Genomic DNA, 25,674 nt, shown 5'->3' with positions numbered 1-25,674 from the left:
GTCATAGGTCCGTGGTCTCCATGTCAACGGAGTTTGTTGCGGGATGCGACGCGAGGCGCCGATCTGGTGTTCAATGTATCCTCCGTAACATGCATCTCTCTCAGAGGTTTAACCGACCTCAAGTTGAGGTTCTGTATTGCAAAAAACGACACAAGCATAAATAGATGATAACAAGTATTCAATTGCATTATTGCACCATTGCATAAATCCTCCTTTGTGGGTACTGATTTTGGTTTTATCTTGTGTTCAGTAATGTCCATGCGTGTCCTTCATGGCCCAGCCGTCTGTCTCACTGCCCGCTGAAGACCTCTTCTTCTGGCGCTAGTGGCTTAAAGAACAAACATGGCGTCTCGTTGCACAATGTCCCGGGACAACAGAACATAGACGTTCAGCATTCAGCCCGTGTCCCCGGTGACAGAACCTCACCCTTCACCCCCACCTATTTTTCTCTTCTCTCCCTTGGGGCCTGGTGTGGTATCCATACGGTTACCAAACGAAACCGTAGTCGGTTTAACCTCCCAACACGATGCTGTCAACCAATGTTAAGTGAATGTATTTAGATGTCTTCTTCGTTTATTTAAAGGCGGTTAAAGAATTATAGGATTTCATTCTTGAGTAGAACGAGAGAAAAGAATTTCCCCGTTATTTTGTGGTTAAAAAAATGCGATTATCCATTAAGGTTAGCGGAATTTCGATGACCGAGAGGGGTTTTGAGTTGTAAGCATGGGTAAACTTTGAGATAACCGGTAACAGGTAGGGGTGGGGGTGAAACCATTGGTGGACTTTGAGATAACCGGTAACAGGTAGGGGGGTGGGTGTGAAACCGTTGGTGGACTTTGAGATAACCGGTAACAGGTAGGGGTGGCTGTGAAACCATTGGTGGACTTTGAGATAACCGGTAACAGGTAGGGGTGGCTGTGAAAGGGTAGGAGGGGGGTGGGTGAAACCATTGGTGGACTTTGAGATAACCGAGCACCCAGAAGGGACGGCTTTGGAACCTTGGGCGGACTTTGAGAAAAAAATGGTGTCAGAGAGTTAAGTTGATGGTGCCTTGAAACCATGGGGTTGTGGGTGTTGACTTTGAGATAACGGATGGCAACACTTCACACGATATTGAAATTTATCTTTCGTGTGCTTAATTTTACTGACTGTTCAAATAACTGTTTAGTAAGTACAACACATTAATATTGAGTCAGTTTTACACCGAGAACCACCAACTTCAGACATTTCGCGTGATCATTGTTGATTGGTCCATTCATTTTATTAACTAAATTCAAAATATAAACCAATGACGTCATCAGCATCATGAATTGTAATGATAAAATCCCTGATAAGAAGGGTGAGATTTGTGCAGCCTATTAGGTTTGCAACGTCATGAATACTTCTTCATGCCTTAACCTCTGCATTTCATCAGACGCTCCCGTAAAGTCTATGACAGCACTTCGACACGATGGCAATAACTCTTCATTACTTTCAAGTATGCTAGTAGTGTTATACTTCAAGCCTCAATACGTCGATAGTCATTTTTACGATCCACCAAACGCAATATGATCTCCCTGGTGACCCCGTAAAGCTTTCATAGAAGATTGTTTACGAGGGCAATTGTCTTTTGGCGTCAATTGCGTAAAAACCTAACTTTATGTGACGAGTGTGTCCCTGTCGACTGTCGCATGCAGTGACGTGGAGCTTTCACTATACCAAACAAACAGCCCTAGGGTCTGGCTTGGTGTGAGGGGCAATATTGGTATTAGTGATCCACGTCAGAGCGCCAGGCTCCCTCTGCCCCTCCCCACTTCCTTGCCCCTTCATAACAAATCTCTTGACGCTCAAGTTCCATACAGCGCGACGAGGCTTCAGACATAGACACGGCTTTTCCGTTCTAAAGCGATTTATTCAATGTCGTCATACGAACCTATCGTCTAATAAAAATAATTATAAGTGTTTTGTTTGGATGTTTCACAGTTTTTTCCATATATTTTTAGAAGTGACCTACTTTTTAACATGCACTCTAGGCTTCATTTTGCAAACCTGTTGATGTTTATGCTCTAAATGAAAATATTGACTTAAAGAGAACGGAACTTAGTCCTTTTACATTTACGTTTCAGAATGGGTTTTGCGTAATTGTTACCTATATTCTAAGATTTCAAACTAAATGTTTAAAAGGTATAAACCTCAAATCTCTTTCATCTATGACGGGGTAACTAATTTCAAAGATATCAAATTACCAAAACATGAAGTGTAATATAAATTTCAAGAAACACATCACAGACAAAACGCCTGGCTGGGAGATGCGCGCACCGGCTGCACCGGAGGGAGGGAGGGAGACAGCTATTTCAAGGTGCCGTTATTTGGATGAATGCCATGTGTGTGTGTGTGTGTGTGTGTGTGTGTGTGTGTGTGTGTGTCACGGCAGCTATTGCTCCTCTTATTTAACCCGAGACTGTATTTCTTTTTTTAAAAAGTAACGGGTTTTTTTCGGATTTTATTTGGGTTTTAACATGTGTCGGTACAACGATATACGTCTTCCCTCGCGTAACTCTCCGAAAAAATTAACGGTTTGTTTCAATTTATATTTTCTGCTTTTCTCCTCCGTTTGTTTCGATAAGCCTAACATACAAGAAAATGTCGCTATATAAAGTATTGTCCTTCGCATTCATACCGCATGAATAATGTACCAGAGTATTCGTCTTAGTTTTGGCAAGTGTTATTTCCCGGGTTGGTGATTTTCTTATTAAATATCATGTGTTGTGTGTCTTAAATCGAATCTGAAAATAAATCATTCATATTACAAGATGTTTATTTTGCATATGTGTACTTATTGTCGTAGATAACACCACGTGTGGACAATTATCCATTTTAGACGCAGTATATTCATATTGATTACCGTTATTACTGATATTTCCGAGTATTTCCTGTTTTATTTGTACATGCATTCTGTTGACAGTGCTACCCAGCAGATGCACGCACCATTCTTTAGTCGTTCAGTATTTTTATTATTTTTTTCTGCATACCGTTTTCCATTAACTGTTCCATTTGGCACCACTCCCTACCGTCACCACCCCTCGCCTCTCTCCTCCCCCTCCCCTTTCTTTATCGATCTTTCGCTTGCTTACGTCACGCGCTCTAACACTCTATCTTTTCATTTGAGCGCGAGAGAGCGCGTGCATCCCTTAGTGACGTAGGGCAACATACCAAGCTCGTTCATCGCGTCATTGGCAATTGACATCGCTTAACGTCAATCATATTTTACAAATATTAACCCAGCAAAATGGCCACGGATTTATTGAAAAGAAAATCTAACCAGTAAGAAAAGAATACAGCTATTAAAACCATACTTCCAGAAAGTGAGGTTGGACCTTTTCTTTTCACAGACCTCTACCATCAACATCTCTCCCATAAACATACACTCGCCGTTTGCCAGAAAACGAAATATATAGGTTATGTAAGTCTTTAAGAAACTATTTTTAAAAATGAAAATGTTGTCATACTATTACAGGATAATCATCTCATTCAGAAAGAAATCAGAAAGAGAGGTTCCTAGCCACAAGCCTTGATTCAACAGAATAACATGGACTGTAACAGCGCGTTCATCATTGCGTGAGTTTTGAAACAAGAGCTTGCCTCCCTTCCAGCCATAACCATCGCCTATCTATTTGTACGTTTCTCCGCTCAGGAATAGCTGTCCGTGATCTATATATAGCGCAGAGACCAACCCGAAATCAATGATGGAACGCTCTCGCCTATGCCTCGCTCACTGTTTGGCATATTGAACGGCCGCCGTCGGCCGCCGTTGCAGCTTTCCCGGCAAGGGAGATATTGAAGCAGGCTATTATATTTTTAGCTTGCTGATCATTGAGCTCGAGAAAAAAGGTTTATTGGGCGAGAAAGGATGAGACGTAGCTTGGTTTAACCAGGGTTCTACGTCAGGTTGAACATTTCAAGAAAATATAATACAGTTTGAGAAAATTTATAAATGGTTATTTCTTGTAAGGAAAATGAGATTTCTTTCCGAGAATAGAATCAACAGCTAAGAATACATTCTGAAGGCATCTACGTGATCGAGAAAATGCGAACAGCACCTTAAGCGGTAGAACTGCATAGTAGGAGCAGGCGTTTACACACGCAATCTTGTGAAGAAATCACCCTTAATGCTCGAAGAGGAAATATAAAAAATAGTGTACTATTAGGATGAATATAGATGATAATTTTTGGAAGAAAAACGGGATTAAATGTTATTGTATTTATTTTATCAGTATTGATGTTTGATAAGAGACGAGAGTGTGAATAAATGATTGGTGAGTGGGTGAGAGAATGTGTTGTTGAACAGGGAGATTATTACATGGTTTCTGGGTGGATATGTCCTTAGATTCTTGCTATCCTTGTTGGGCAATGGATCAGTTGCTGGAACATGCGTGCAGCAGGGTTGGACACAATTTGGGAAAATAATAGTCCGCAAGGACAAGAGGATAAAACGAGGACTGATCGGCTCGGGGTGATATGTGTCTGAGTGTTGTACTGCCGCATGGTGTCTCAGTGGGCTAGCAAAATTTAGCCGGGCCAGTCTGGACTAGTACAATGAGCCACACATACACACATGCATCCAAGTCGCTCTATTGGTGCTTTAATCTTGACCGCGATGTTGAACCCCATTTCCCCTCATCTCAGCCTTGGTGTAACACTTGTTGATGTTGAACCCCATTTCCTCTGACCTCAGCCTTGGTGTAACACTTGTTGATGTTGAACCCCATTTCCCCTGACCTCAGCCTTGGTGTAACACTTGTTTATGTTGAACCCCATTCTCCTGACCTCAGCCTTGGTGTAACACTTGTTTATGTTGAACCCCATTCTCCTCATCTCAGCCTTGGTGTAACATTTGTTGATGTTGAACCCCATTTCCCCTGACCTCAGCCTTGGTGTAACACTTGTTTATGTTGAACCCCATTCTCCTCACCTCAGCCTTGGTGTAACACTTGTTGATGTTGAACCCCATTTCCCTCACCTCAGCCTTGGTGTAACACTTGTTGATGTTGAACCCCATTTCCCTCACCTCAGCCTTGGTGTAACACTTGTTGATGTTGAACCCCATTCTCCTCACCTCAGCCTTGGTGTAACACTTGTTGATGTTGAACCCCATTTCCCTCACCTCAGCCTTGGTGTAACACTTGTTGATGTTGAACCCCATTCTCCTCACCTCAGCCTTGGTGTAACACTTGTTGATGTTGAACCCCATTTCCCTCACCTCAGCCTTGGTGTAACACTACTGATAAGAAGACTTAACCAGCCCAGTTGTACAAACTGATTGGTTGAACATGGTCTGACCCAGTGCTGGTCCTGACCCTGTCTAAAGTCATCTCTTCCTTCACAGTATATATCATTTGATCGGATCTTTATGTCGTCTCTCGGCCTTGATCAGAATACTACTACCACTACTGTCTAAAGTCATCTCTTCCTTCACAGTATATATCATTTGATCGGATCTTTATGTCGTCTCTCTCGGCCTCGATCAGAATACTACTACCACTACTGTCTAAAGTCATCTCTTCCTTCACAGTATATATCATTTGATCGGATCTTTATGTCGTCTCTCTCGGCCTTGATCAAAATACTACTACCACTACTGTCTAAAGTCATCTCTTCCTTCACAGTATATATCATTTGATCGGATCTCTATGTCGTCTCTCTCTCGGCCTTGATCAGAATACTACTACCACTACTGTCTAAAGTCATCTCTTCCTTCACAGTATATATCATTTGATTGGATCTTTATGTCCTCTCTCTCAGCCTCGATCAGAATACTACTACCACTACTGTCTAAAGTCATCTCATCCTTCACAGTATATATTATTTGATCGGATCTTTATGTCGTCTCTCTCGGCCTTGATCAAAATACTACTACCACTACTGTCTAATGTCATCTCTTCCTTCACAGTATATATCATTTGATCGGATCTCTATGTCGTCTCTCTCTCGGCCTCGATCAGAATACTACTACCACTACTGTCTAAAGTCACCTCTTCCTTCACAGTATATATTATTTGATCGGATCTTTATGTCGTCTCTCTCGGCCTTGATCAAAATACTACTACCACTACTGTCTAAAGTCATCTCTTCCTTCACAGTATATATCATTTGATCGTATCTTTATGTCCTCTCTCTCGGCCTCGATCAGAATACTACTACCACTACTGTCTAAAGTCATCTCATCCTTCACAGTATATATCATTTGATCGTATCTTTATGTCCTCTCTCTCAGCCTCGATCAGAATACTACTACCACTACTGTCTAAAGTCATCTCATCCTTCACAGTATATATCATTTGATCGTATCTTTATGTCCTCTCTCTCGGCCTCGATCAGAATACTACTACCACTACTGTCTAAAGTCATCTCTTCCTTCACAGTATATATCATTTGATTGGATCTTTATGTCCTCTCTCTCAGCCTCGATCAGAATACTACTACCACTACTGTCTAAAGTCATCTCATCCTTCACAGTATATATTATTTGATCGGATCTTTATGTCGTCTCTCTCGGCCTTGATCAAAATACTACTACCACTACTGTCTAAAGTCATCTCTTCCTTCACAGTATATATCATTTGATGGAATCTTCATGTCGTCTCTCTCGGCCTCGATCAGAATACTACTACCACTGCTGAGAACCGTGAAGATCCGGGGTAGAATAGGTCATCAGCAACCCATGCTTGTCGTAAGAAGCAACTTTTCTTGTCATAGAGGCGATTAAAGGGATCACGAGGTCAGGCTCGCTGACTTGGTTGATGCATGTCATCATATCACTATAGCGTTGATCGATGCTCATGGCATTGATCCCTTGATTGCCTTTTCCAGACTCGATTATTTACAGACCGCAGTCATATAGCTGGAATATTGCTGAGACCGGCGTTAAACAACAAACAAAAAGCAAAGCTCCTAAGATTTGGCGTTAAGTCTTGTGTTGCCCTTGTCGACTGCCTCAGCTGAAGCATCAGCAGCAACAACATACTCTACACCGTCCTTGATCAGCCTATCTAGGTTTGAACTTGTGTTCCATTTGCAGGCTCTCCAAATCAAGAGTGCATCCATATACATGTCACATTTCAGCCTGTTTCCCTGATCTTTATCGGTTGCTGCAGGAGAACACAGATATAGACACTACTTGTCATGTCTTACAGCCTGACTGCATAGATCCACTCCCACACAATGCCCCTAAGAACTCCACCCTTACATACCACAGACTGGCGCATCTCCTAATGAGGTAGATTTGCCTTGGGATCCACCTTTGGCAAGACCTTGTCTGTTGTATATCTAAGGTTTGTCAAGGTGGACGAATGGGAGCAGAAACAGTGTCATCATGTCTTGATATGTTCGTGTTTCTGGTGGTTATTTGCAATACATCTCTTCCATCAGTATGATTGAGTGAGTGAGTTTGGTTGAACACACATCGCTTTGAAGAATATTCGAGTTATATCACGGCGTGGCAGCTTGATGTTGGAGGAAAGCCCAAATTGATGCAGGTCTCAGACATCTACAACTATGGCGAAACCCACGAGCACGGGTATGCCGAACTGTGATTCGAACCATAATCATAGGTTTCTGGGGTGCCCAAGGCGCGCAGCTCTGCATAGCGCATTGCGGCGCCATAGACGACTTGGGGAACCAAGTCCGTCGTCCTTATGAAGCAGCATAGGCGGCAAATGCTCATAGCATGTTCAGGGTCTGCTTCTCTGATATGAGACGCATTTCAGGTTTGAAGGAAAACGTCGAGATGCAGTATTTTCAACAGTCCACATGGAAACTGCTTTTTGTTTAAGTTCAACATTCTTTCCTCAAGGTTTTGACTTCAAAACAAACGTTGAGGGGAAAACCGTTGGTCAACTAAATTTGTTCTATATTTATTGTACAAGCTTAAATATTGTGAAATTACCCTGTTGATAGTCATCATATTCACTGAGTATCTAAGCCTCCTGAGATGCTGCTGCAACATTAGGCCCGTGTTGCTTATCATTTGGCCCGTTCTGACTCCAGACGTTCATGTTTGAGAAACGTCTGCCAGCAGTTGTTAGTGGTCATCTACGGTTACATTCACACTACTTCCATCATAGTCATGAATACCATGGGCTTCTTCCTGGAAATGGGAGATTTCGTTATTTTACCAATTTCAAGAATGCAACGGATCTCCAAATACCGGTTCTTGAAAAGACACGTCGCATAAATGTTACATATGGACCTGGTGTCACTAAACGAATACCTAAACATCCAGAAACTACGACAGATTTCAGAGTTTAAATGATACCATTTTCAAGATCGTCCACTTAAACAGTCATTTCCAAATTCGTTATGAGTGAATGAGTTTGGTTTTACGCCGCTTTTAGCAATATTCCGGCAATATCATGGTAGGGGACACCAGAAATTGGCTTCACACATTGTACCCATGTCAGGAATCGAAACCCGGGTCTTCGGCTACCCGACCGCCCCAAATTTCATTATGAAGTCCGTTGGACCCACTTTGTCTCTGACCCGAGAAGATCCGGGGTAGAATAGGTCTTCAACAATCCATGCTTACCGTTTAAAGGCGACTATGCTTGTAAGAGGCGACTAACGGGATCAGGTGGTCCGGCTCGCTGACTTGGTTGAAGCATGTCATCATATCCCAATTGCGTGGATTGATGCTCTTGATGTCATTTACTGGTCTGTTTGGTCCAGACTCGATTATTTACAGACTGCCGACGTTAAACAACGAATGAACAAAAAAAACACTTTTTGTCTCGCATCATCGCAACATAGTCTTTCCAGGACTTGGCTTCCTAGTGAATCGTCAAAGTCCTCTGTCATCAGTTCATTGCCAGGGTTCGGATTTAATCTCGTAGATGTAGTTAGGCAGTTAGCAACCTTTGCCACTGTAGTCAATGAAACTGTAGTCATGGGTCCAGATGATAGATAGTTGATGCTGTTAGTCCTGGCGGAATCTTTTCTCGAATTCTGTTCTGGGCCAAAAGTGGGATCCTCACTTTCATTGGTTCAGTGACTATGTACAGTGTCAGAATGCAGCCATTGCCATTTGTGCCCAAATTGGCTAACAAGATGATCACACTGTGTGATAATACATCCGCAGTTGCTTTCCTGAACGAACACTTGTGTCAGAGAGCTGTTGAAAGGGTCTCAGGAAGGTTCAGTCGGCATTATGGGCTGATGCTGATAGCTCCTTGGCAGCCTCCTCAACCATAGTCTCATCTCCTCCCGGAACAGATGCTACAGATGCTCTTCCAAGAGAGACATAGCCAATATTTTTGTCGTACCTTGTACTTGCTTTTAGACTATCATACGATGCCACCAAACTCAAAGCTTTAAGATCATAATTATCTCCTTTGTCCCTTTGACTGAGTGAGTGGGTGAGTGAATGACGTTTAACATTAAGTCAGCAATGTTCAAGTTTTATCGAGCCTTGTCTGTATATCATCGAGTCTCGAACCACCTGACACACAATCAACCATTCCTATTTAATCATCTCTTATGACTAGCATCGTGGTATTAGGGACTTTCAACCTGGGTCCAGACGGAACATCTCTGTTAGATGCGAATGGACACAGAAAGTTTGGTTCTGGTGTTATTGGTTACGATGAATGTAATGGATATCTATTCTCAACAAAAGATATCGCTTGCGTGAGATCAAGCTATGAAGTTGCATTACATACCATGACATCACATTCAAATGACATCACTAATCACTGTCGCTGAAGCTGGTTAGCTGTACTGATAACACTTAAAACATTACTGTTTACAGACTGAAAAAGTTGGAAGAATGATTTTGGAGGATAAATAGACTCTCGACATCTCTCTGTCCCATGGTGTTGGTCACAGAGGGGATTCTGGCAGAATTATTGCTCAGACCATCTCTTCCTGATCGCTGTTTGCGAAATGATTTAGGATAGCGGCAGCCAGGATATAATGAAACTATGGACCTCGAATTCTAAATTATTTTACATGGGCGGATACAGAAAAAAATATTTATTTCTGTATAAATTACCACCAAAGACAATAAATAGATCTTAATTGTGCACCCCCCCTTTTCAAAAAAGCTGTATCCGCCCATGAAATATCCTGGTTAAAGTGAAATTGAAATGTGTTAACTCGTTAGGTACAATTCGGGCCTATGATTTGGTTTGGTTTGTTGTTTAACGCCGCACTCCGCAATATTACAGCTATATGACGGCAGTCTGTAAATAATCGAGTCTAGACCAGACAATCATGGCCAGTGATTGACATCATGATAATCGAGCCACGCAATTGGGATCAATGTCATGCATCAAGCAAGTCAGCGAGCATGACCACCCGATCCCATTAGTCGCCTTTTACGACAAGCATAGTCGCCTTTCATGGCAAGCATGGGTTGTTGAAGGCCTATTCTACCGCGGATCTTCACGGGTCTTGGGCCTATAAAATCAGCATAGCTGTAGGTAAAGCTTTGCAAACACAATCTTCATACGGGCCTATGAAATCAGCGGATATGAAGATTGTGTTTGCCAAGCTTTACCTACAGTAATGCGCGAGGGTGAACTACATGCATTGGCAAGAGGACTTCGTTTGACAACAGTAACAAGTGTATTGGAGGTTTGTGACTTAGCATGTCAGCCTGATTTGGGAAAACGTTGATGTAGGTCTTAGACATTTACATCTTTGGTAAAACCCATGGACATGGTCCTGACAAACCTCGAAACATTATCAGGGCGAAACTTGGATTTGAACCAAGGATCATATGTTTGTGGCTGGCCTGAGGATCGCAGTCCAAACCGGTTTCCGTGGGAACACAGACAGGAGGATATTGTTACCTTGGACGTTGTTTTGGAACGTGAGGACTGCGACAAATCTTAGAACGTGAGGACTGCAACAAATCTTAGAACGTGAGGACTGCGACAAATCTTTTGGAAATAAGGCGTATACTCTGTACACATGAAATAATGCGAAGGAACATAAGGAAATCTCCGATCAAGAGTCAGATGTATTTGTAAATGATTTATGTTGCAGGGTTCACACATACTGGTGGGGGCATTTGGTGGCCATACTGTTAAATGATTGTGAACACCATTGACAATATCCATTTGAGCTCACAATATCAAATTGTTATGAACGAAGTTTTAATGAAAGCAATGTAAACTGGACTATTGACATTTCGTCTTCGTGATATGATTAACGGCATTATCACAACCATCCGCCATGGGGCACATTAGAATTGTGTTTGTTGATATAGTAGTGAACAACATGGAAGTTAATGTTAACTATAAAAGCAAAGAGTCCTGTATATCCTTAAGAAGATATGGGCACTTGGGTGGCTTTATGTTATGAAAAATCTGATATCGAGATAAGTATCGTTTAGATAAGTTTAGCTCGTGTAGCTGCAGTAGTTTCTGAGAAAAACGTTCCAAACTGCAAACACAGTTTTGAACTTGAGTAGTTTTCTTGAAAACTTGTCTCTCTTGCAGACACTGCACTACTTAAAATAATATCGTTGTAAAAAAACTTTAAAAAAATATTTTGAGCACCAATTTTCGCAATGCAAACTTTCGTTCGTATAGTAGTTGAGAAAACTTGTTCCCATTGCACACAGTATGCAATAAGTTGAAAAGCACGATTATAGATATCATGCTTTTGCTTTTGCTGTTCGCGGATGATGTTGCTCTGGTGTCCTACTGTGTGGTAAGCTTGCAGAAACAGCTTAATGTTTTGCAGTCCTTTTGTATTAAGTGGGGTTCAGAAGTAAACCTTGACAAAACCAATGTTATTGGGTTTTTTTAGAAATTGTGGAATTGTATTGAAACATGAAAATTGGATATATGGTTATAAACATTTAAAGATTGCTATTTATTAGAAGTATTTAGGACTGTTAATGTCATCAGCACTAAATTGGTCCACGGCTTGTAAGACCTTTGCGCTTCAGGCATCTGAAGCAATGTTTCCTGTTTATAAATTATTCAATGAAAACAAATATACCTCATTTTCAACAGCAAATTCGATATTTGATGGAAAAAAATTCTACCCATTTAGTTATACGGCTCGGAAAATAGGGCATTAAATATTTTGAATCCATTGAAAAAGTTGACATTTTGTATTCTGAGCAATATTATGCAGTGGTAAATATGCTTCAAATAAGGCAGTACTTGGGGAAACTGGTGGCTGTAGTATATACGTACATAGCCAGCTGCGTGTCGTTAAATATTGGATAAAATTATGAATAATGGAAGCTCACTGGTACCCATTTCAATGTTACTAAATGCTGAAGCAATAAGATGATGAAGGGAAAACTAATTGGGTGTCTGGTGTAAGAAGCTCATTATTTAATATTGGATTTTCCTATGTATGGATCTCACAAGACACCGGTAATGAAAAACTATTTTTAAATATATTTAAACAAAGATTATTAGATATATTTTAGCACAACTGGCACCAACAAGTTTCCTCTTAACACTTTCTTTAGCATTAAGCTTGTATCAAATCATTGTTACAACCAGAAACAATTGAACATTATAACAAGATAAATATCTATTGAGAGCTCTTTGTAAATTTAGAATATCGCTCCATAACTTCAATGTTAATAAATATCGTAGAAGCAAGGATATTGACTTTGTAAATTGTATATGTACTAACTGTACCAACCAAGAGATTGAAGACGAGTTTCGTGTTCTTTTTATATGTGAAAAATATAAAACCTTGAGATCAAAGTTTCTACCTAATTTAGATATTACACACAAAGACAATCAATTAATGATCAATTTGTTGAATTCGACCAATGAAGATGTTATCAAATCTTCAGCAATGTATGCAAAATATGTATTTAGACTCTGGTGAATATATTATGCTATGTTCAAGATCACGTTGATTTCTATGTATCTGTTAAAATTGAATTGTACTATGGGCCTTATGGCCACACGTATGTTTTTGTCTGAAAAGCACGAGCAAGAGCCATAACTCTTTACAATTTTCGACCTCTTTTAAGATCATGACCTATAACATCAGTGTGTAGTTTTGTATTTCTCTAACTGAAACAGTTTTTTGAGAAAATGTGTCCCCAATGAAAAGCGGCAGGCCGGCCGGCCGGACGAACGAACGAACGAACTTGTAGGATTACAATAGGGTTCCAAGTACCTTCCTTCGGATTAAGGAAGCAATGGCAATAATTTGGACGATGTTGTAAAGCAATTTGGTGCCCTACGGAAACTACTAAGCTCAACATATTTAACAGATGGTTTGTTGAGTTTATGTTTTGTTACTGAGGGCACCTGTCTATCAACTTTCCTGTGGTCAGAGTGAGTTGGGCCCCGTGAAGATTCGGGTTTGAATTAGTTCAGCAACCCATGCGTGTCGTAAGAGGCGACTAATTGGATCGGGTGGGCAGGCTCGCATATTTGGTTCATGCGTGTCATCGTATCCCAACTAAACTCCATGTTTATGTTGTCAACCACTGGGGTGGACTTGACTTGAATATTTGTACAGAACACCGTCATATAGCTAGAATATTGCTGAGTATTGCGTTAAATATCAAAAAGAACCAATACAAACAAAATGAGTGGGTTTCCACGAGGGTTACCGCTATCCAGCAACACGGTGACACCACGAATGGACTCCATACATTGTTTCCATGTCGGTGTTCAAACCCAGTCATCTGTGTGATAAGGACCGTCTCCATGGTCTAGTGGTAGAGCGTCCGCCCGGAGAGCAGAAGGTCCGGGGTTCGATCCCCGGCCGCGTCATACCAAAAGACGTTAAAAGATGGTACTTGTTGTTACCCTGTCTGGCGCTCGGCATTAAGGGGCTAAAACAAGGACTGGTCGGCTCGGAGTCAGAATACTGTGTCTGAGTGGGGTATTCATGTTAAACTGCGGCATGGTATCTCAGTGAGCTAGCACTATAAATCGGCATCAGTCTGGACTAGTACAAGCAGCCACACACACACACACACACGTGCATGCACGTTGCTATATAAGTGCAATAATCTTGGACGCGACGTTACACCCAATTCCACCTCACCTCACCTCACCTCACCTCCGTGTGACGAATGAAAGCTATAAAACCTCCCCGCGTGTTCCTCTTATCAGAACCCTATGGATATTAATTTTCTGGACAGAATAGGTCCACAGTTCCCGATGGTGTCACCGTGGTCCCCGTTTGCAACGTGGCTGGGTTGCACGTCATCAAATCTGGACAGAGTGGAGCCTTGCTCAATTTATCAACGGATTTGCCCGATCAGGACACAGTTATTTACATGTCGTCGTGATATAGTTGGAATATTGCTGAGTGCGGCGTTATACACCATTCACACACTCTCTTGGACAGAAATACGTGTGTCATTCCTTGCTATAAAGCAACCAGTAACATCACACTCTGTTATATACAGTTACTAAATATATTATCAGTGTCCCTTTAACTTGAACAAACATAGCCAGATCGATACACAGAATTCGTTGTCGTGATGGAAATAGCAGGAGATGCAGCAGTACTATCATCAGTATCGATCAGTCTAAAAATAAACCACTGGCGTAGGTCTCAGCTTCAATGAGCTGGCAGTGGTATTGATAGTCACGTGACAAGAAGAGCCCTGCGCTGTGTGTGGTTCTCGCTTCACGTCACTGCGGTATAATTGTGCCGACCGAGCTGACAATTATGGGTGAAATTTGGTAACAGTATATTAGATGTGACCATAAATAAGACATTTCTGATTAATTTATGCATTTTTTCTGCTGCATAATGGTGGCATTTTGTCCTTGAATCTAAAATATACTGTAGTGTGGTGCTGTTGTGATGATACAAGAGAAAATATTTATCATTTTAGACGCCAAAGAAGAGTTAAATATATGCCTTTGCGGATAAAAAGATCCCCCTTGTGTTGAAAACATATTTAATGATCTGTGGCATATAAATATGTTTATGAAAACACGCTATGAAGGCGTTGTTTTCTATGGACATGTGGGTAGATTTGGTTGGATAGAAAAATAATAAAATTAATAATAAACAATAGAATATCAAGGTTTTTCCGGACACAAGACATGGCGTCCTATACTCATTCAAACCAAGAATAAGTGCAAATGATCGACATTCTGATTCCTGGGGAACATACATGAGTATGGGTGTGTGAACCATTAAACAGATCAAAATTATAGTTTCTATGATACATATGACCAACATTTCTACTTTTGTAAATATTCTGACAGTTCAGAGTGTCAGTGGTAGATTTTCTTCAGTCTGAAATCCCCATCTACAGACCTACCAAAGAAAAACAGCAGAACTATACCAAAATATGGACTATGTACGCACGTTAAATACAAATAGGCACACAAATAACAAACAATTCGTTGTGATAAGAACCCGGCATGTTTTCAGTGGAACCTGAAACAGTAACTCATGCAACGTGGAACCAGTGTGTACATCGCCATAGTTTGGGAGCCGTCTGTTGGTGTTGGAAGGACTGATCTTGAATAGGCCTAAGGCTTTTGAGTATGTCCAATTATGTACATCAATGTATTAGTGAAATGTCGCATGTCGCCATATTGGGCCGCCTTTTTCATGCATTGGACTAATAAAATCATTACCAGCGTCCCCTGAATAGCAACCGATTCACCTAACGGATGGTCAGGTTCGCTGACTTGGTTGTTGCATGTCATCGTATCCAAATTGTGTAGATCGATGCCCATGATGTCAATCACAGAATTGTCTGGTCGAAACACGATTATTTACAGACCCCCGTCATATAACTGGAATGTTGCTGAGTGCGGCGTTAAACAACAAACAAAGAAACGGGCCAGGAATAGGTGTTGTAATTATGAAGAATAGGAAACAGGGCGGAAATTAACGATGTTATTGATGTTTGTTTGTTGTTTAACTCCGCACTCAGCATTATTTGATGAAGAAGATTGAAGCCTAGACCATTACCTCATCCCGAGTAGGACTCTATCCATAGTGGTCTCGCTGGAGAGTAGGATGTCGGTGGTTCGCTTCCCGGTCGCGTCATACTAAAAGACGTTAAATGATGGTACTTATTGTTACCCTGCCTCGAGCGCGAAGCAGTAAGGTACATGAAACAAGGACTGGCTGGCTCGGCGTCTCTAGAATGTGTCTCGAGTGGGGTATCCATGTTAAAACCGCCATATATCCGGACAATTAAAGACAGCCACACTTACACACTTGCGAGCATGTCGCTATAAAACCCCATTTCACCTCATCCCTAGTAGGACTTGTGCTGGCCGTGTCCATGAAACTGACTTCCAATTTCTGTATGAACATCATTAGACAATATCTTGAGGAAATGAAACAAATCTTACACGTTTGCCATCTTTACTTAGTGTTCAGACCATGCGAACTGAAACTTTTAATCAATGAAATAATTAACCACATATATTGATAAGGTGTTTGTTTGTACTTTGCCTCAAAACTATATGACGTCGGACTTTAAATAATTGAGTCTGGAACAGACAATCCAGTGATTGATGTTGTGAGCAACAATCCACGCCGGATTACATTGACACGCTATTATCGAATACGTACCATACCTAATGTTTTAGTTGCCCATAGTGAAATTGATGTTTATGTTCAAGAGACGGCTAGCATTAAGTAAGACCACATTTATTTCTATTCTGACACACTCTACCACAACACAGGACGACATGAACTCCCCTGCCATCAACGACGACGGTGTCAACGAGTAATAATGCTATGAAGATGAGGATGTATTAACAAAGTGCTATTCATAATCAGTATATCCATCGACCAATGCTTCCATCTGCTTCCATCACAAAGACCATTTCCATTTTCAACACAAATATAACTTTAAAAAGTCCTTTGTCAGGAAGAGAATTAATGGATGTGAACTGCTTTATTATGAGGAACACAACGTTTCGGTGTATATACTTACTCCTTCATTAACCTAATTAATGAAGGAGTAAGCATATACTCCGAAACGTTGTATTCCTCATCATAAAGAAGTTGACATCCATAAATTCTCTTCCTTGTGTGTATCACCTCTAAGTGCCTTTCAAAGTCATTTGTCGTTTTTAAGTGATTAATATATTGGAATAACCACTATAGTCTCGCTATTGATAGGAGCTATTTCAGGTTCAGATATGATCTGAGATAAAAAAAAAATAATACAGGAAGAAAACGACTGCAGATGTTCAGTATAATGATACGATTACCTAACAAAGCAAGATACGATCCATAATCAGTGATTGGGTATTGTACCCGTTGCCCATGGCAACCAGACAGTAAACCAGGAAGCAGGCTAGACGCACACATCACACAAACATAGTATTAATATCGTCTAGAGGGTAAAATATATGTACAACATGTTTGTCTGTTGTGGTAACGTTTTGAATATGGGTATTTTAACAACCAGACGTGTCAAATGGTTGACAGGTCGCCTTTTTCGTCCTTATACTTTTGAACTTCTGACATGATCAAGTACATAAGAATGACAAACATGAGTGGAAATGGACGTTTCGAGCTCGATCGAAAACCAAAGTATCAGCAAATTCGTGACTCAAATGTTTTACCATATATTTGAACTAGTTTAATCTACACCTCCTCAGAAAATAAACTTGATTCCTGAAAGCCTCCATACTCAGCTATTTAGACACAATGAGACCCGTGAAGATTTCAGAAATCAAATGATACAATTTTCAAGATCTTCCACTTAACCTGTCACCCTGTACATTTTCGGTTTCATTATGAAGTCCGTGGGACCCACTTTGTCTCGGACCTGTGAGGATCTTGGGTAGCATAGGTCTTCAGCAACCCATGCTTTCCGTAAAAGTGAGTGAGTGACTCCCGTTAAATTTCTGCAGGCCCTTAAACTGTAAACATGGTAAATGAGATTGCTTATGCTTCAGTCCAGCTTCAAAGTACTCCCCAAGTTACCTCTTTCAACACCACAGGCAGGTGTACCAGCCACACCGTAGCCACGTCAAAAAGTTTCATGAACCTACCTGTCATATCATTATTTTATCAAAGCTGTCACTTTTCACAAAATCAGAAAATACGTATTTCATTTCAATTAATCATGATTTATCAATATATTTAAAACTATGAACCATTTCCCGCAATATTATTGAAAAACATAATCAGGGACACATGCTTTGACAACGAGCGCATATCGAACATGTCAATGAGCAATATACAGACGTTTCAAGCAAACCGTAAATAAATTGAAGCAATAAATAAAATCAATAATATATTTCTCAAAATTGTCAAACTTACATCAAAGTTACTATTTCCATCTGTTCGTGCAACCTTGTATAGTAAGTCAAAAAACATCTCGCCATTAGTCGCCTCGATTTTCAGGCTTGGACATGATTATATGCATGAGCAATCTTTGTTACAGGTCGTAACCTAGCACTTTATGGCCACGAAGTTCCATATTTTATACACAGGTCGCGATTTCCTGCTTAAAATGTTCAAAATAATACGATTTAACCAAAGACTTTCGTCCGAGTCTAAAACATCACACACGAGGTATATCCATTGCTGTATTTGATTGGCTGACTTAGGTGATGTGCTTGAAATTTTCCAATCACGATCCTTAAATTTTTAGATCACGTCAAACGCGTCATTAGAAACCAATTTATATCCAATAAAATCGTAAACTTCGAAAATACTCATGGCGAGGTTATTGTTATAGTATTGATGTTCAGAGCTTTCTAACGATTCCAAACATCGAACCCATCCTCGCACGTGTCCTGTTTACAAAGCTTCAAAAACGGTGGTATTTACCGGTGTTTTCTCATGTCACTGAGCGGAAAGCCACTAGAGTCGTGAAATATGTGATGATAGATCGTACTTAAAATTCTTTTTATCATCATTTTACGATTACTTTAACAAGGAAAATAAAAAAGAAATAAGTTAGTGTTTTGGTCTGTATTGTAATCTTAAATTTGCCGAAACTCGCCGTCATTTTCGCTTCCTTGGTGCTTAATCTGGACGTTAGGAACATGTTAGCTTACTTTAAAAAAATTAAAAACGAACTTAATTAAGCTATAAATTCATTATTTAGATAATGTGGTGAATATAACCTTCATATTTATGAACAGTAGGATTAGACCTTTTAAATGCATGTAGTCGTAAAGATGATTTACAAGCTGATAATTTCCTAATAACTGTAGGATTCATCTATCACCACAAAGTCTCTGGGAACTCGGTGTGGTAGCAGTAAAGCTTCTGGTTGACTGGTTCTGTTTTGTAATCTATATTGCACGACTATGTTTGGGCCTACAGGTTTTTTTCCACGGGACCTACAGTTTGGGAAATGCGCTGGCCATTTAGGCTCTCAGTTTACTCTGCTGAGTTTCAGGCACTGCTTCGCGTCGAGCAGTATTCCAGTAGATCCAGCCTTTGGTGTTTACATTTCACGACTTTTGAGATACAACCGAGCATGCTCTTTTTACCAAGATTTCAAAGAGCGTCATAAATTCTTGTTTGGAAGTTTGATCAAGATTACAACATTTCAGGCTTCCAGTTAATCTTTCAAAAAGTTTTATGGTAGACATGTGGACATTTCTAAGTTTGACGCATCAATGACAAAAATGATGTCCGATGCAATTTCCTATTTTAACTTGTACAGTCCCTTGTTTTTCTGGTGAACGATTGCCTTGCCTTGGCATGTGTTTGTGACAGGTGGCACCGGCGGGACAGGATACGCTCACCTTTCCGCGAATACCTGGTATAACCACTATTTGATAGTGATTCATAAACACATGCTCATGATATGGTCGGAATCGTACAATCGACTCTGCTTTATGCAGTTTTCTATTGGATATGTAAAAGATTTGGTCGCTTATATTATACAAGATTGTTATTTCGATTACAATGACGCAACAACACACATTGCATAATTTATCGAAACATGTGTTTTTTTACTCTTTTACAGAAATCATGAACAGTCCGTGGTCAACCACACCTATCGTCCCTGATCTCGTGACCTTGAATCGTGACCTTGAACCATGACCTGGTATTCAGCTGACGTCATCGGAGGTCATAAGTATGGAGAAGTGGCACGATTGGCAAGTCGTTCATTCGTCACCGTATGTGTCATGCCAATAGCAGATGGAAGTATGCTTGTGGTCACCCTTACCAAAACCACTCCCTTTGCACCGACAAGCCTGAGACAAAATGAAGCAAAAATCTTCTTTTAACCGAGATCAAAATCAACAACATACATTCATTCAATGAGGTGTTAAGAACTCAGGTCGCCTTCCTAAGAAGCGTCTCCCCCTAAAGTCCTCGCTTGACCTTGTCCAAGGCCGCGCAGGTCATATGCAAACAGATCTCAGATGACCTCCACCAAGAGCCCGAGTAACCTCCCACAAGATCTCGGAGATCAGGTCAACATCCCTTACGACAACAGAATGTAATCATCTTTACAGACCAAACACTCAACACATGCTCGACCGAAACCGTATCCTGCTATGGAGCTCACCAAAGACAGACATGCCGTGGTTCAGTTTGGGTATCTTGGGTTCGCTTCTGCGGATGCATCTAGTCCCTATATCGCATGATCACGTGACCAATACAAATATGATCTCGTCTTGTCCTGTACTTTGTTAAAACACGAGTGCAAGTCAGACCCAGAACCATGACTTTGGGATTTTCAAATGTGACTAGTAGGTTACAAATCTTTTAAAGTCTTCTATTAAAAGTTCCCCTCGGCCCAAGTATGTAGAGACGATTAAGATTCCCTGGAATGGCATAGCGTTTGTAAAAAGTTGGAATCTGGTGCAAAAACTAATTTTGATTTCGTTTCTTTTTTCTGCCTTACAATAAGAAAATATCAGGGGCGAGGGCAATATTGTCTAAAAATTGTCAAGCCCCTGTTTTACTGAATTATTTTTACATATACCTCGCATTGTAGGAAAGAAGATGCTGTTTCCCGTTCTTGCAGTGTTAAAAGGAATACCGTTCGTTATTTTTCATCAATTTACAAACAAATAATTGAGCTCCTTAATATTAAAAAATATGTGCTGATCTGAAAACAAAATCACTTTGCGGTTCAAATAGTCATGGCTGAAACTAACCAACCACCCACCCCCCCCCACCCCCACCCCCAAAAAATAAAATAAATAAATAACCCCTTTCCATCCCACCCCGGCCCCGTGTGTAGTAATCTCTTAATGTGTTTATCAAGGTGATGTTCCAATAAAACATTTTTTGAAAAAAAAATCATGTTTATTAAAGCCGTTGAGTCACCAAAATAGTAGTATCTGTAGAAGTATTGTATTTCTATAAGCAATAAATGAAAACATTCAAAGATGTCACGCTCATTTATGAGGAAACGTGTATTTTTAAGACTATCCTGATAACACACGTATTCATTGATCTTGATGAAAACCGAAATAGATGCAAAATAAGTCTTGATTTGTAAAAACACATCCATCAATCTAATATGACGTGTCATGAGGCAGTTATACGAATACCCAATACACAGGTTTTCAAGAATAATTACATCTGAAGAATGGAATGTAAAAATATGTTTTTAGTTACCGATGACACGAATCAACAATCTATTCATATCGTGTGGTTCTTTATGATAACTCTTAGTTGGATCCTTTTGAAACAATAAATGCCATCTACTTTACTTGATAAACATATTTTCCAAATGGTTTCCCAATTGTGGTTGTTTGTTGTTTATTTGTGAAATATGTTTGGCACTATGCTGCTGGCCTGACTACGAGATGTGTATGTCTTTATTCTGACAGGAAATAATATCGTTTTGAAATATAGACAGAGATAACAGGTACAAGTATCATTGTCAGATACTGACATCATTGTTAGATAATAACAGCATTATCAGATTCTAGTATAATTATCAGATTGTGACAGCTTTGTCAAATACTGACGTCGTAATAAGGTAATAATTTCTAGTATCATTATCTGAGACTGCAATCGTACTCAGATAATTTAAATAATTCCAGAATTACTATCAGATACTGACATCGTTATTTCATAGTTTTAGAATTACTGTCAGATACTGAGATCGTTATTTGATAATATGATTATAAACAAGTATCATTATCAGATAGTGAGATTATCAGATACAGATACAGAAACCGTACCTAGATAATACCAACATTATAAACTTTCTAGTATCATCAGACAGACATCGTTACTAGGTACTGACATTTTATAATTTAACAACTGACAGTTATGTTGAATATTATGTAGCTCGTTATTAAAATGCCAGGGGGCGCGGGTGGCCCAGTCGTCTGAGGCGCCGCGATTCGCTGTGCAGAGTTGCGTCCCCTGGGCACGCCAGAAACCTATGATTGTGGGTTCGAATCCCGGTTCACCCCAATTATGTTTTTAGGTTTGTCAGCACCATACCCGTGCTCGTGGGTTTCACCGAAGTGGTAAACGTATAAGACCTGCATCACTTCGGGCTTTCCTCCCACATTAAGCTGACACGCCGTGATATAACTGGAATACTGTTAAAAGCGGCGTAAAACCCAACTCACTCACTCACTCACTATTAAAATGCCAACGATATTTACCGTCTCCGGAGACGGACTCACACACTCACCCTACAGTCGAACTCCGTATATCTCTTAGATGTTATCTAACGAATATACGGCCAAACGTATCCAAATGGGTTGCAATCAAAGATGATGTTATTGTCTATAACGAACTCGGATGTGACGAAGGAGTTGACCTCGAGTAAGATCCACGCTGGACTCGCTTCTGTGGTTGTCCTGCAATCTGGGCCACGTTTCCTGTCCCTGGTGGATCTTACTGTGGTATGTCCACCAACGTAAAGATATATGTAAAAGTTTTCTTTTGAGTACATAAAGTTATAATTACCCTGAACATGTAACTGACCCTACAACTAAAACGGTGGTCAGGTTAAAATAGTAACGAGGGAAACGGAATGACGTCACGTGTATCTGACGTCATGTGACAGTTGCTGTGTTTTGTAACATTCCAAGTCAATTTGTCATCGTTTAGCTACCTACCATGCATATGAGTCATGCATACGCACATATCCGATAATTGTATATCCCAACTTTCTATATTATATTTAGTTGTTAATTAAACTCGTTTATTACATGTGAGTATTAAGATTGCAGGCGTGGGGTCGGGTGGGCCCAGTCGTCTAAGGCAACCCAATAAGCTGTGCAGAAATGCGTCCATTGGGCACCCAGAAACCCGTGATCGAATCCCGATTCCTCCCTGATTATGTTTCTAGGTTTGTCCGCACCATACCCGTGCTCATGAGTTTCATAGTGGTAAATGTCTGAGACCTTCATCACTTCGAGCGTTCCTCCCACGTTAAGCTGCCATGCCGTGATTCAGCTGGAATATTGTTAAAAGCGGCGTTAAACCCAACCCACTCACTTACCTATGTTTGGATCACCATGACCGACTGCTTCAATGTCAGCACAAACGCAGGTCCGTCTTTAAGGCTGAGTTAACAGTTACGTGGCGTCGGTCCAAAAGCGATCACCTCCTCTGAGTTTTGTCATACCTTTATCGTGTACAAAATATAATGTGTCTATGCTATTCCATATATGTCTACATATAGATGGTACATCCTGCTTACCGTCATGGATATGGTCGCATATGTATTTGGAAGTGTCATGTACATTTGCCGATACCTGTATATTTGTCTTGAGGTCGCTTCAACGCACAGAATCTTAATAGTAGAACCGAGCAATATGTATCACAAGTACGTCTCACTGTAGTTCACAGGTGTTGTACATACAGACATATTTTACTTTTCTATTGCTATTTTGTAACATACAGCTGTATATATCTGTCGGTGTTCGTATTGTTTGCCTTGTGTTATGTAAATAAATATTGATGTCATTGGCATCGATTCAGTTTTGTTGTGGTGTAAACATTTCTCTTTATCTGAATGCGAGGTCGGGTACAATATGAAACTTTCTGAAGTATTTAGGGACGAGATACCATTTATAATGTATTGAGAGATGAAATACTGAAAATACTTTATCTGAAAATATTAAATCGATATTTTACTAGGGTGAAATTATATGTGGCTTCGCTTGAGTGATAAAACATTGTTTGCCGGAACTACTTTCATTCGTTACATAAAGTTGACATTTTCACTCGTGGCTGCACCGTAAATAATGTTTTTAAATTTTGTCAGAATTTTGACAAGAAAAGTCAAATATCCTATATTTATAACGTACTTAATGCTGAAATACTGTATTCATCCGCAAAAATAAAATCAATATCTCACTGCTGTGAAATAACATAAAAACACGAGCGAAATAACATTTCACTTGTGAGAAATAACACTCTGCCGGAAAAGAAATGCCAGACATACTCTCTGTATATCTGAATTGAAATCCATATTTCCCTCGAGAGGAATGACACTTCCTGGCGAAACAACTCTCAGCCTGCCTCATTGACACTATTATTTTCGTCCCCCATGAACCTATAACTTTGTCAGGTCATTCCCGTATGAGAGGTAAACATGTTGAAAAGAAAACGTGAACTATCCTGTTTGTTATCCATGTTTAAAGACAAGAAAAAATCATTCGACGATTCACCTGACTTGTCATGGGGCTGAGATCACTGGACACTCAAGCGCAGACATGCTATACATCCACAACGGCGAGTGAGTGAGTGAGTGAGTATGGTTTTACACCGCTTTCAGCACTATTCCAGAAATATCACGGCGGGGGGACACCAGAAATGGGCTTCACACATTGTACCCATGTCGGGAATCGAACCCAGATCTTGTGCGTTACGAGCGAAAGCTTTAACCACTAGGCTACACGACAGAACAGACATCCTATACATCTGATACAGACATTCTATACATACAGTTCAGACATGCTATACATCTAGAACTGGCATCCTATACATCTGTTACAGACATGCTTTATACACCCGGTATATACATCCTTTAGATACATTATCACATAAATATATATCCTATTCGACAAGTGCAGACATGCTATACATCTAGAACAGGCATCCTATACATCTGTTACAGACATGCTTTATACACCTGGTATATACATCGTTTAGATACATCCTCACATAAATATATATCCTATTCGACAAGTGCAGACATTCTATTCATCTAGTCATCGACAGGTTACCTTAAAACTACATAGAAGAAACTATACCTCTGTTAGGTTACAATACATGCGATAGGTTACATAAAAGAAAGTATACTTCTGGTAGGTTACAATACATGCGGTAGGTTACATAAAAGAAACTATACTTCTGGTAGGTTACCATACATGCGGTAGGTTACATAAAAGAAAGTATACTTCTGGTAGGTTACAATACATGCGGTAGGTTACATAAAAGAAAGTATACTTCTGGTAGGTTACCATACATGCGGTAGGTGACATAAAAGAAAGTATACTTCCGGTAGGTTACAATACATGCGGTAGGTTACATAAAAGAAAGTATACTTCTGGTAGGTTACAATACATGCGGTAGGTTACATAAAAGAAACTATACTTCTGGTAGGTTACAATACATGCGGTAGGTTACATAAAAGAAACTATACCTCTGTTAGGTTACCATACATGCGGTAGGTGACATAAAAGAAAGTATACTTCCGGTAGGTTACAATACATGCGGTAGGTTACATAAAAGAAAGTATACTTCTGGTAGGTTACCATACATGCGGTAGGTGACATAAAAGAAAGTATACTTCCGGTAGGT

At 40.2% G+C, this 25,674-nt stretch overlaps 1 long non-coding RNA gene across 1 annotated transcript in view; it reads left to right on the top strand.

Moving 5' to 3' along the window:
- The window catches only part of LOC139462000 (uncharacterized), a 32,703-nt gene extending 11,641 nt beyond the window's left edge, over window positions 1-21,062 (top strand). Inside the window, exon 2 of the long non-coding RNA XR_011653011.1 lies at window positions 19,904-21,062. This is a non-coding gene — a long non-coding RNA (uncharacterized lncRNA). The remainder of the gene's footprint in view (window positions 1-19,903) is intronic.
- Window positions 21,063-25,674: the final 4,612 nt, after the last annotated feature.

This window comes from Haliotis cracherodii, unplaced genomic scaffold (assembly GCF_022045235.1).
Source record: "Haliotis cracherodii isolate W230 unplaced genomic scaffold, xgHalCrac1.p SCAF_15, whole genome shotgun sequence".
Taxonomy (NCBI): domain Eukaryota; kingdom Metazoa; phylum Mollusca; class Gastropoda; order Lepetellida; family Haliotidae; genus Haliotis; species Haliotis cracherodii.
The sequence above is the reverse complement of the archived record's forward strand: the minus strand, read 5'-3'. Positions and strand labels throughout refer to the sequence as shown.